Raw genomic sequence first — 12,568 nt, forward strand, 5'->3', positions numbered from 1 at the left:
AACTGGTGTGGACCAGTGCAGGCCCTGTACATGCTGCCTCAGTCTCTGTGCATTCCGATGTGTTGATCAGATTAATTTAGAGGTCTTCATTCTCTTGGTGTCCTTCTCCATCCCCTCTGGCTCCCATACTCCTTCCTTCTTCTCTTACAGGATTCCCTGAGCTGTGAGGTGGTGGGGGTGGGTGGATTTGACTGAGACATTTCTTCAAGCCTGAGTATTCCAAGGTCTCAGGCCCTGCATAATGACTCACTGAGGGGATCTGTATCTTATCTAATACAGGAGGAAACTTCTCTGACGAAGACTGAGTAAGGCATTGATCTGCTTCCTTGGCTTAAAATCCCTGGTACAGTTTTTAAATAATATAAAAAAAGTTGACTATTAGAGACTTGGAAAATGTCCTGGTCAGTATGTTAATTACTTTTATGTTGTGATAAAATTGCATACTTTAAAGCAACTTAAGAAATAAATTTTCATTTAACTCATACTTCCAGAGGAATAGAGTTCATAAGGAGAGGCAAAAGAACCGCAGAAGGTGGTAGAGTCGGGAAGCTGGATGTTCATATTTTATGATATGTATGGGACAGAGACAGAGAGAGGTGGAGAGACAGAGAAAGTAGAAGCTGGACAATACCATAGACCCTCAAATTCTGAACCCAGTGCTGCACTTTCTTCAGCAAAGTTGTTCTTCCTACAGTTTCCCTAACCTCCCCTTTAAGCTCCCCCAGCTGGATGCCAAGTGCTCCAACACAGACATCTATAGCAGACTTTCAAGCTATCACAATCAGTAAAGTGCTTTTCAGTAAGCAGGAAGACCTGAGTTCTAATCCCCAGTATCTGTCTAAAAGTCAGGTAAGGAAGCTCCTGATTATAACTCAAGAGCTGGATATTGGAGAAACAAGAATCCTATGGAATTATTAGTTAACTAGTCTTGCCAAATTGGCAGGGTCCACATTCATTTAGCAAGGGGATTAAATGATTACTTTGAGAGTGATTGAGGAAGTCACCCATCAGTGACCTCTGATCTTCATTCATTTGCATGTGCGAGCGCCCGACCCTCACACACATGCACTCATAAATACAGACATAGGTAAACTCATATTCACACACACACGCACACACACACACACATACAATGTGTATACACACATACAATGTGTATACACACATACAATGTGTATACACACATTCACAGACATACACCAAAAAGATTAACTATTGGTTTATATTGACAACAGTATTTGCTTAGACTGTCTATAGTAGGAAAGAGTGTTAGTATGCCCTAATAAAGGAATAAGAGGCCAACTGACCAAAGTGAAATGTTTCCCCCAGATACATCCCACACTTTCTTCCCAAAACAGGAAAAGAAATAAAGGTGAGTCAGTCTGCATACTCTTTCAACAAAATGATACACCTCACTAGAAAAGCATCCTAAGTTTATTTTCACTGAAAAGATTCTTTTGCCTTTGGGATTTACTCAAGCATCCAGAGAGGTGAGATATTTGTTTTGAGTCACACAGCACTGAAATTAAAAAATAGAGTTAGTGTACTTTCTCCTCCAAAAAGCTAATGATGGATGATTACTGAGACTGAAAAAGAATCTAAGCTTAGAGTCGAGAGACTACAAATTTCTCCATAACTATTCATGTGCAAACCACAGGCAAGTCTGTCTTTGACTATATACTACTAAATCTAAAAGCAAGGCAATATGTGAAGCTTCCTGACTTTGGTGTCTTCTCTGTACAGTGGTTAGGAAAATAAATATGCCCCTAACATGAAGAACTCGGCTGTTGTTATAGTGCCTTGCTTTTAGTGAAAGAAAAAGAAAGTGCACCCCTGTTTAAATGTTCCTCCTTGATGTTGTGAGGCTCTATTGTTTTCAGTAGAAATAGAAAGACCATCAAGGGTGAACATCTAACTATAGCAATACTGCCATCAATGGATCTGAACCCTGGCTACTGTGTAGGATCAGCTGCTAGTTTCCATGTTTCAGAGTGAATAAATCATGTGACATTTTCTGATTTTTTTTTCTCTCTCTCCTCAGGTGCAGGCCACTGCTGCCTCCTGCTTTGACATCAGCTCTGTTGGTTCATCCTCCTGTGGCTTACCATTGGATCTTCATGGGTTTAATTCTTTCACAGCAACTCTCACTCCTGGTTCCTCTTACTGTTCTACAGGATCCCTCTTTCTGTTTCATTAGAATATGAGTCTCGTGAAAGAAGAGGTAGAACTTTTATATCTCTAGCACACAGCATAGTGGAAAGCTACAGATTCTGGTAAACAGGTGTGAGAAATCTCTTCAGAAAGGTTTTGAGAATACCTGACCTTAGGTTCAACCCTGACAGAACAGGAAGTTTTCCACAGGTCATCGTGACTGTGCGGTTGCTCACCATAGACCATTCTCAATATGCAACATTTTAGAAAGAATTTCTTGGGCCTGCAAACATAGTGACTTGAGGTTGATTTTGTCATCCATATGGTGGAAGGAGAACACTGAAGAGAAGTGGTTTTCTGATCTCAACATATGTGCTATGGCACGTAAGCACACACACAACCAGGTGCAGGCACACACATGCTTACATGCACACACACACACACACACACACACACACACACACACAAACTGCCTTACACACACAAAATAAACAAATGTAAAATCATTTGTAAAATTTATACCCTGGATTGTAATTCTTCTCCCACATAAGAATTACCAGGAACACAACTAAATTCCAGAAATTTTACCTTGGGGGCAAATACTTCAAAGTTCCTTTTTCCTCTACAAGAAACTGTCTTCCACCAATCTGATAGGAGAGCTTCTGATGGTGTGTTGCTTCTTCACTTTGTTTATGGTTATTTAATGAATGCAGCATACCTGTTTTTAGAGAACTCAGGAAGTATAGAAATAAAGTATAGATATTGGGAAATAACATCTATTGACAGGCCTTTATATCAGGCATGTAAGTTTCTGTTCTATCAATCACGTAAGCTTGCAAATTGAAAAATAAAGGTGTAAAATAGAAATACTGGGGTGTCTCCATGTTCTCCCCTCCCATAGTAGGCTCCTGAGTCAGAGATAAAAATAGGGAATCACCTAAGGATGCTTTCACTAAATGGAATACCAATGAATAGTTGAGGACCTTTTTTTTGATGATGGTTGCATAAAGCCGAATTATGATTCTCACTGATGATTTTTGGAAAATACACTCTTCCCAAAAATTTACATAAAACCACATATATTTAAAAATATGCATATTCTGTAAAAGAAAATCTCAATTTTATTCATAAGTAGGACTTACACGTTGCAGTGTGATGCTCATACATATCTTGTTTATACATGTATATATTTGAGATAGGGTACAATCATGTAGACAACTCTGTGTGTAACCAATGGATTTCTATTGCTACAGCCCAATATCTGCTGAGATGGCCAAGTACTTATCACACTAACATTCTTTTGTCACTTTTTTTTTTTTTGCTTAGTCACTCTGTACAAAAGTAATTGCAGTCAATAACTATCACTTGTCTTCTGAAATCATTTTGTCAGAAGTTCCATGGCTTTTTGTTACACTAGGCATTGTTTTTATTTGAATTGAAAAAAACAGATTGCTGTGATTTTAGGAGCTGCTCCTTAAGAATGTTCCGGGGGAGCACCTTTAGTCATAGAGAAGAAAAGACAATGATACAAGTGAGGACCCTTGTTCCCTGTTTCTTATATTAGGACCATGCTGCACTAAAAGTGTTTGCTATCAGATTGTGTCTGTCTCTTCTAGTTTTGTCTTGTCTTTTTAAAATTTTGTTTGTATTAAAAGGTATATGGCATGGAAGTATCAGGACACCTTTCTATGTCGCTGATGTGCAGCATTCAAAAAATGTAGTCAGGGGGGACCTATGTGATCATTCTACTCCTGACAGAAGAATGTCTATGGGAGAACCAAGAAGGGATGGAATAATCATCATGTGCCCCATGAGTGGTGGGGAAAGTGTCGTATCTGTTACATTCAGTTACACTGTCACAGAAGCTTAAGTCTGGAAAGTGTTGACGAATCAGTTACTTCCGACCACATGACCAAATCACTGGTATTTCTCCCGGGAAATGATTCCACATTGAAAATAAGGGAAAGAATTGTTGACTCTTAATCAAAACCATCAAATTTAAGGAACACTTAAATAATTTAAAAAGTAAAAATCATGTTTATTCTCACCATGAATCAAAATTACATGAATCTTGGTACTTTGATGTAGATAGATAGATAGATAGATAGATAGATAGATAGATAGATAGATAGATAGCACATATGTAGGAAAATACAAATTAGTATTTTTGACCTGGAATTTAGTATTCTGATACTGTGTAGAAATTTGACACACACACACACACACACAGAGTTAATACTTGGGCTTTCTCTTTCTCTCTCTTCTCTCTTCTCTCTCTCTCGCTCTCTCTCTCTCTCTCTCTCTCTCTTACCAGAAAAAATTAAAAAAAGCAACTTTGGGGATCTTTAAATGCAAAATAGCTCCAAATTATTAAAAATGTCTTCACATTATAAATGAAACTGATTTATGTTTTAAGGTATTAGGTTGCCACCACATTTTTGCCAACATGCGTTTATCCATGAGATACAGAGAATGCAATTAGTGATGCTTTTCTCCATCCAGAATACATTTCATTTTCTCTTCCATGCACTCTAGCCAGATGAGTGGGCAGTTATTTTGAAGGTTGACAATCTGCTCCAAGTCTTGGCAAACAGGAAAGTCCCCCAAGAAAGAATGAAGCGATTTGTGATCTTAGTTCAGAGTACAGAGAATACATGAGCTTTAGTAATAAACCAACACTTTAGAAAAAATTCTGGCAGTGCTATTTATTGATGTTGTAATATTGGGGATGTTGTTGACTGTGCCTTCATCTCTCCACTTTTAGTATGGGTTAGTAGATACTTCCCAGGGCTGTGCTGGTGATTAATGAGCTACTTAGCTTTGTGTCTGACAAATTTCCTGAGACGCCAACCCATGTATTTCCCATGTCCTGTGCCCTCTTCTTCTCCACTACTCATGATTGTTTCTTTGCTATACTTATTTTTCCCTGAAACAAATAGATGACTGACCAACTACCCTGACTTCTGATGGCTATGGAATCTGTGGTACCACAAGCACATCCTGTTTGGGGGCAGCATGAGTTAGCTATTCATCACAATTGGGCAAAAAGGAACATCCTGGGTGTTACTAAATGAAAGAACTGTTAGGCAAAATGCTCCATCAATCCCAGATACCCCACCACAAAGCCTTGTGCCATCACTGGAATCTGTTGACCTACTTACGAAATCTCTAATTCTATTCCTGATAGCCTATAATTAGGATGATCTGAAATAGCCTGAAAACACTCAGTGCCAGCATTTATCCCCAAAGGCAAGTAGCAAAACCTTCAATAAGGCCTTTTCTGAAATTTGCTTTTAAGTCAACAGATTTGCCAATATTTTAACCTGGAGAGAGACGGAAAGGAAAAAAAGAAAGAACAGTGATAACTACAGAGAAGTCAAAAAAAGTGATGTGAAAAGGGAAAGGGAAGGGAAGAGAAGAGAAGAGAGAGGAGGGAGCAAGGAGAGGGAAACAATCTCAGTTTTGATCAATTCATCAAAATGCAGAGCAAGCTCTTGCCCAAATTTACTAGCAGTTATCTCGGATATGTGCAGAAAGGTTGAGAGAGTCATTCCAACTACAACAATCTCAATAAATAAATAAACCAAACAAATCTTTATGTCAACACGGCTTCTGCTTTTGTGTCTGGGTATAGTATGCAAAATTAAAAAATCCCTTTGAAAGAAGCAAGCGTGCATATGACTATATTTCAACCCCAAATGTCCCCCTACCCTCTCCTCCAACCCCCAACAAACAGAGCTTCAGAAATGCAACACCTATCAAATATTTCCTCAGAAATGCCAGATTGCTGGGATTTTAAAGAGTTCTACTTTTTTCCCCCCTTCTCTTTTTGACATTTAGACAGATTGAGTTTGAGAGAGGAAGTGACTCTGAGTCCAGCCTGCCCCGCACCACTGTCAGAGGAAATAACTGAAGCAAAATGAAGTGATAATATACTGTAGAATATTTAACAGAAAAAGCGAAGCAGGGGAAAATGGCAATCTGAGAATATACAACAGAGATCCCCAAAATAGATGCAGTCTTCTTTGCCAGAGCATATGCCAAACTACAGAGGATCATGAACTGGTAGAATTGCCTTTCTCTGTGGGCTGTATGTTGATATAGGAGCACAGACTCCCCAATAGTCAAGGGAGCTGTCTCTATTCCCTCCAGTCTCTGCTCGGCTTTGTCACAGAGCCTGCCAACTTCCCTCTCATTCTGTATATTCATCAGTGAGAGAGTTAGTAAGTGACCACCATAATGGCTGCAACGTGTTACCATGTGAGTCTTGACAGAAAAGTACAACCCTAAGCTCTTCTGTCACAGCGAGGATGAAACCAGAAAGTCCAAGGGAGGATATTAGCAAGGCTCTTTCCATTCTGGAGAAGACTCAAGGCGATGAGGGACATTGAGATTTCCCACCCAAGGAAAGATGTGATAAATAGGGCGGTGAAGGAAAAACACAACCCCCTTCTGCGAGTTTAATGAGAAAACGGCCACCTCCTGGGGAATGGGGAGGTTGCTGGGGTGTTGTCTTAACAGCCTGCAAAAGTTGAAACATTGGCAAAACAAGCTTTCTTCATCTGCTGAAAATGTGGAGTGTGTTGTTTGTTACAGGGAACTGTTTTATTCACAAAGGAGTAGAGGCTGACACTTGAGAAAGGCTGATTTTTCATTTTCTCTATGTGTAGGATTGAAAACTTTCTCTTTTCTTTACTGGAAAAGTTCCTCTTTATCTTTGTGCTGACCTTCCTGTTGTATGACTCTCCTTTACCCACCAAGTCTGAGGCTATCACCAAGACAGAGGCTAGGGGACAGTTTCATCCCCTCTTCCATGTTTCTTCTCTTCTTTTCCCTTCCTTTCTTCCTTCTGTCCTTTCTTTTCGTCTGCAACGCAAGGATGTTCTTCAATTAGGTTCAGAGGTTTAAGGTGGGGAAAAATCACAAGTGATAGACAACAGAAGCCTGCGAAGATGTTTCCCTGGATACTCGTGCGATTAAGAACACACCTAAATACAATGGAAAGTTTTGCGCTGAACAATTGTTAGGCCCGATTTCTAGATGGTAAAAGGACGTGACTTTAAACCCTGGCTCACATTCCTCCAGGACAGTCATCAAAAAAAAGAGGCTAAGTGGTGGCAAGATGATAAGATAAGGTGATACGATAAGATACTAAGATGTGTGGACATACTGCAATTGGAAGAATGGTTCACTCAAAGTTCCTATTGACATTTTTTAGTTAAGACAGACATTTGTTCAATCACTGTGATAATTAAAAAGTGAGGGCAGGGCTAGAGATAAGGTCCAGCTGCTAAGGGCTCCTGTTGATTTTAGAGAGGACCCTGGTTCCATCTTCCAACAGTTACATGACAACTCACAACATCTTATACCTTTAATCCCAGGGAATCTAAACCCTGTCCCTTCTGGCCTGGTGCTTCTGTGCACATGTGTGAGCAAACACTCAGACAAATGTATATTCATATTATATAAATAAATAAATCTGAAAATTTTTTTAATACTGAAGAAGTCTTTGTGGTTAAGATCACTACACACACACAGAGAGAGAGAGAGAGAGAGAGAGAGAGAGAGAGAGAGAGAGAGAGAGAAAAGAAACTGCAATCGTTTCCTCCAGAAAAGAAATGATTATAAACATCTTAACATATTACTTCACGAAATGATTCCAGGTGCATATTTAATAAGTTGAAACTATTTTTCTTTCATAATCATAAACATTTTAAAACATTAAGGAAAATTACATTGGCATATCTACTTAGAATTTAATATCAAATATATGATTTAAATTATCTCTTCTAGGTGGGCATATTAATAAATTTAAAGGCTCTTTAATATGAAATAGCCATTTTTTAAAAAAGGAGTTAAGTTAAACTTGTTTTTATTTAAATTGTGAAAAATATTGAAACATTTAAGAACTTACGGATCATTTAGTCAAACTGTTAACACTTTAATTCATATCACCCTCTGCTATGTTTTCTTGTAGATTCATCATTTTAGATGCTTTGTTTTAATTATAGCACATGCACAATTTAACTGTGATAATTACAATTATAGGTCTTTATTTAATATCTATAAGGTACAAGCTATTCTTTTCTATATTTAATTCTTAATTTAACCATCTAATGAAGAAATCCACATTCAAACATTCCAGAAATTAAATAACCAATAAGTGCTAAAATTGAACTTGAAATCAAGTATGGTCCACTCTAATTCTATCCTTGCAAACTTGCCTTAATACATGGTATATATGTAGTATTGCATCTTTATACATTTTCTACCATAAGTAGATAAAAATATCCTAGAGAGATTTCAACACAAAAATAGCACTAAAATGGTAAACTGTGTATATTTTAACTAAAATCAAAGTTCATCATCATCATGATCATCACTACTTTTATGATGGGCCTGTGAATATAGTCCTGACTTGTGCCAGAGGATGCCTGGTAGCAAAAATAGACACCTTAAATTTGTTATTAGTACTTTATCTTACATATTGTTATGATTTTCACTTTGATGAGGTTGTAAAATAAATATCGTCATGGTATTCCCTTGTGTTCTAGTCTTTTGAATTAATTATATGAAAATAGAACAATTTTTCCATACAAAGGAAAGGTATGGGACAAGAGAGGCTGCCTGACAGCCTCAATTACTTTACTTCTGCATGATACACAGGGCACTATTTGAACCTGTAGCAATTTTCTGGCAAGAGCAGTATCAAAAGCATACTCCATGGATGAGAGGAAGGATAGCAGTTCCTGCGATTACGCTGGCAATTGCCCATCTGCTTCAGAAGGTAGTGTTTAACCTGCAGGTAATCATGGGAAAATAGCTTGATGATGTGTGTCAAGCTTTTAATTTTTTTCCCTGGTGGGGGCAGGGTGGGGATGGGAGTAGTTAACAGTGCAAACTTACAGCTTCCCTACTGGCTTCGTGGCAGCAGAGGCATCTGCACACACACATACACACACACACACACACACACACACACACACACACACACACACACACACACACGAAACCCAACCAGAAAAATAGTGCCACTTGGAGAAAAAATTTCAAATATAGACTTTAAACCATAGCATTTCTGTAGCTAGATGAAGTGGTGTCAGTTCAGATGTATAGCATGTCACTGTTAATATTTAATCATTCCTTTCAGAATCAACAGATCATTACTAATGCAAAGGAATTCATTGGAAATGTTTAACTTACATTTTGTATAGCTTATTTATATGTTACATCATATCTTGTTCATATACTTTTGTGCCTTTTGAGCTTGTGTGTTTTTCATGGGTTATGGTAAAAATCTAGGTAGCGAGAAGGGTGATCTTGTCCGTTAGGTTTCTCCCCTCTTATGCAGCTTCACTAAGGTGGTGTGGCACTGGTGTAGAGACCCTCTATGTTGCTGCAGCCAAGCCAGTAGAGTCATTAGTGTAAGTTTTTCAGTTATCATGAAGAAATTTCAGGTTTAAATGCTTTGCAATTTTTTATTTGTTTGGTTTGGTTTGGTTGGTTGGTTGGTTTGGTTGCTTGGGTTATTTTTGTTTTGCTTTTTTTTTTTTGACTAATTGCTTTTGAAAACTTACAGATCTATGCAGTCATCTGCAATCCCTAGTTTCCCATTAGTTCCTTGTAGGGACTTGAATATCCCAGAAACTGAAAAACTAGGGAATTTAGAGGCAATGAATTTTGCTGTCAGTTAACACTCCAATATCAACACATTATGTATATTATTTTATAAAGTATTAATATTAATTTACTTATTTAGCAAATTTTATTATTGTGTGACTCTTTTTTTGTTTTTTTTTTTTTTTTGGGTTTTTTTTTTTTTTGCTTTTTTTTTTTTTTGTTTTTTTTAATAAAAAAAAATTGTATTTACTTAGAAGCATTCAGAATGTCAACAAAACAGCCGCAATTTTTTTTTTGCAATTACAGAGTGGTATTCATTTTAACAGAACAACAATTATCTTCGTATAAGCTGCATCAGAGACAACTGAAGGATGGAAAAAAAAAAAACCAAAAATAAAACCAAAAGAAAAGAAAAACAAAAACCAAACTACTGTCCCCATATATAACTAATTTGTGCTGTGCACCAACAAGAACCTGCTTTAAATTTCCATGCCAATTTACAATCCCCAGACTGTACCAGGCAAGGTTAATGGCTATTGAAAATACCACCAGGACAGGGCTATCTAAAGACACATTCGGTAGTGTGTTTAACTATACAAAAAAAGACACTGTACAGTTTAAAACAAATCTTACACAGCCTTACATTTCTATTTTCTTTAAAAGGAGTGAGTTTTGTACAGGGGGGGTTAAATGCTTTATAGACAAGAAAAAAAACTGCGCTAGAACCAACTTATCATCATCATCTTCTTCATCTTCATCTTCCTCTTCTTCCTCCTTTTCCTCATCCTCTTCATCCTCCTCATCATCTTCCTCTTCCTTCTTTTTCTTGCTCTTTTTAGCCTTGACTACCCCCTTTTTCGCTGCATCAGGTTTTCCTTTAGCTCTGTAGGGAGCAATATCCTTCTCACACTTCTCCTTCAGCTTGGCAGCCTTCTTCTCGTAGGGCTGCTTGTCATCCGCTGCAGTGTTGTTCCACATCTCTCCTAGTTTCTTTGCAACATCACCAATGGATAAGCCAGGATGCTCGCCTTTGATTTTTGGGCGGTACTCAGAACAGACAGGAAAAAGGCCGAAGGAGGCTCTTGGGTGCATTGGGGTCCTTGAACTTCTTTTGGTCTCCCCTTTGGGAGGGATGTAGGTTTTCATTTCTCTTTCATAACGAGCCTTGTCAGCCTTTGCCATATCTTCAAATTTCCCTTTTCTTTAGCAGACATAGTCTTCCACCTCTCTGAGCACTTCTTGGAGAAACTCTGAGAAGTTGACAGAAGCATCTGGGTGCTTCTTCTTGTGCTCCTTCCGGCAGGTTTGCACAAAGAATGCATGTGAGGACATTTTGTCTCTCGGCTTCTTAGGATCTCCTTTGCCCATCTTTAGTTGGTTTTCTCCGCGAGGCACAGAGTCGCCCAGTGCCCGTCCGGCTCTCGCTTGCCCCCGGCGCTGTCTCTATGGAGCTCAATGTACTGCAATGGCTGTGAGAGCGGGAGCCAGCTGTGTGACTCTTAATATGCAAAGAACTGTTCTCTGTTCTCTGTTCTTATGGATGCCTCAATTGATGAAATGAATGAAATAAATGAATGAAAATAAAACACAATGTAAGAAAACAAAACTTTTCCTGATTTCATGCAGACCACATACTAGTGGGGCAAATAAGCAAACAGCAGGAAAAAACTCACATAGCATCATAGACAGAAATAAATGGTAAGAAGAAATCAGGAAAGTGAAATATGCACTGAAGAGGTGCTGAGTTGTCAGGTAGTGCGCCCTTAAAGATCTTGAAGAATAATAGAAGTAAATGTATACAGGAAAATATCACAGGACATGCACTGTCTGATGTAAAAAACCATTAGCTGCATTGTCTTAATGGACAGCTTGGAGAACCATCACATAAAAAGGTTAAATGATACTGCTCCACAAGAAGGAACAGACTAACCTAAATTCTCCAAAGAGGGGAGAAACACAAGCTGCAGAAGAGATATCTATGGCTTACACTCTGTAGAAGGGATGGGTAGAGGAGAACTAACAAGGGCCGGGCGACTTAAAAACCATGCTGGGGCTTTAAGGTGTTACTCTGAGAAAGAGGGAAAACCTCTTTTCACTCAAAAAGATCCAAGAGCATAAGTCCAAAGGCCACTGTAACCATCCAGTGCAAGCTAATGATACCTAGTTGAGCAAGGAGCAGCTGAGTGAAGAGTGGTAGATTAAGTTCTAGGTATATACTGCAGGAAGCTAGAGGTATAAAACTTGCATAGAGATCCCTTTACATCATAGGGTTTGGAAACCATGCCAATCCCATTAGGATTTGACCACAATCCTCCTATGTCCGTTCTGATACTTGTGCTCCATCTTGTCCTGCTTCCCTGAAAACTGGGATATACATTTTTTGATGCTGCATAATATTAATTATGCAGATGATAACCACTGGATGATGGCCATAGAGTAGTACAGTCAGTCATCACTTAGGAAATAAATAGCCACTAACTTATTCTTCCCACTGTAAGGATGCAGTACTTGACAGGGGTTTTACTGGTGGGCAGCTCTACTGGTAGAAGTTTATGAATGCCATGGAATTTAGCCAAACCTTTTACCAAGCAATGCTTAAAAATTCTGTATGTAGTGGAGAAGTAAGAATCCGCTTGCTGGGACTCTCGTGAGATGACTTTTGTGCTCAGCAAACACTTATAAGATGAACACTGTTGGTCAAGAGATGACTCCCTCAGTTAAAAGGACCAGGTATTGCTATTCCAGAGGACTAAGATTCTATTCCATCATTGACATAGAAACTCACAACCATCTGTAA

At 38.5% G+C, this 12,568-nt stretch overlaps 1 pseudogene; it reads right to left on the reverse strand.

Moving 5' to 3' along the window:
- Positions 1 to 10,410: 10,410 nt before the first annotated feature.
- On the reverse strand, positions 10,411 to 11,251 carry LOC117718714 (high mobility group protein B1 pseudogene; annotated as a pseudogene).
- Between the last annotated feature and the right edge of the window lie 1,317 nt (positions 11,252 to 12,568).

Source organism: Arvicanthis niloticus, chromosome 13, assembly GCF_011762505.2.
Source record: "Arvicanthis niloticus isolate mArvNil1 chromosome 13, mArvNil1.pat.X, whole genome shotgun sequence".
In the NCBI taxonomy this organism is placed as follows: domain Eukaryota; kingdom Metazoa; phylum Chordata; class Mammalia; order Rodentia; family Muridae; genus Arvicanthis; species Arvicanthis niloticus.